This window comes from Corvus kubaryi, unplaced genomic scaffold, assembly GCF_017639235.1.
Source record: "Corvus kubaryi isolate FWS band 111438036 unplaced genomic scaffold, C.kubaryi_AGA036_p1.0 37046, whole genome shotgun sequence".
In the NCBI taxonomy this organism is placed as follows: Eukaryota; Metazoa; Chordata; class Aves; order Passeriformes; family Corvidae; genus Corvus; species Corvus kubaryi.
The window spans coordinates 20,794-21,463 of NW_024581020.1; the positions used below are offsets into that span (position 1 = coordinate 20,794).

At 56.3% G+C, this 670-nt stretch overlaps 1 protein-coding gene across 7 annotated transcripts in view; it reads right to left on the bottom strand.

The window, feature by feature from the left end:
• SRCIN1 (SRC kinase signaling inhibitor 1) overlaps positions 1–670 on the bottom strand; it is a 67,671-nt gene continuing 67,001 nt past the window's right edge. For all 7 annotated transcript variants that reach the window (XM_042020780.1, XM_042020779.1, XM_042020777.1 and 4 more), the window contains one exon: positions 1–670. This exon is cut by the window's right edge and continues 1,913 nt beyond it. The gene's annotated coding sequence lies outside the window, so the exon portion shown is untranslated.

Genomic DNA, 670 nt, shown 5'->3' on the forward strand with positions numbered 1-670 from the left:
TTTTTCCTGTTTTTGAAACAACATCCAGACGAGTAAAGCAGGGAGCGCATGCAGCGGGCGCCTCCGACACATGCACGATGCAGGCAGCGCTTGGATTTGGGCTTTTTTTCATGGTTTTTACACATTTTCCTCTTTTTTTTTTTGTTTTTTTTTTTTTTTTTTCCTTTTTTTTTGGTGGTTTTTGTCTTCTTGCTTCAGCGAGGGATTCGCACGATGCCATGAAGGGGACGGACGCACACGCACGCGGGGACAGCACCCTCACGGGGACACCAGCCGGGAAAAGGGGACGTGGAGGGGGTGTTTGGGGACAGGCCGGGGCCTGTCACCCCCTCACCTGGCGCTGTCACCCCCTCAGCCAGCGCTGCCACCCCTTGTCACCCCCCTGCTCTGCCTGGGAAAAAAGGGGACACCCCCAAAATCTGTCACAGCTCGGGGACACCAGGGTTGCACGAAGGACAACCCCTCCAGGACCTTTTTGGGGGTGTCCCCTTGAGGGTGGCACTTGTCACCCCCCCATGTGGGTGTCCCCAAAGGGGGGTGGCACTTGTCACCCCCCCATGACATTTCTGGGGGTGTCCCCATAGAGGTGGCATTTGTCACTTCCCCATGACATTTTTGGGGGTGTCCCCATAGAGGTGGCACTTGTCACCTTCCCATGTGGGTGTCCCCA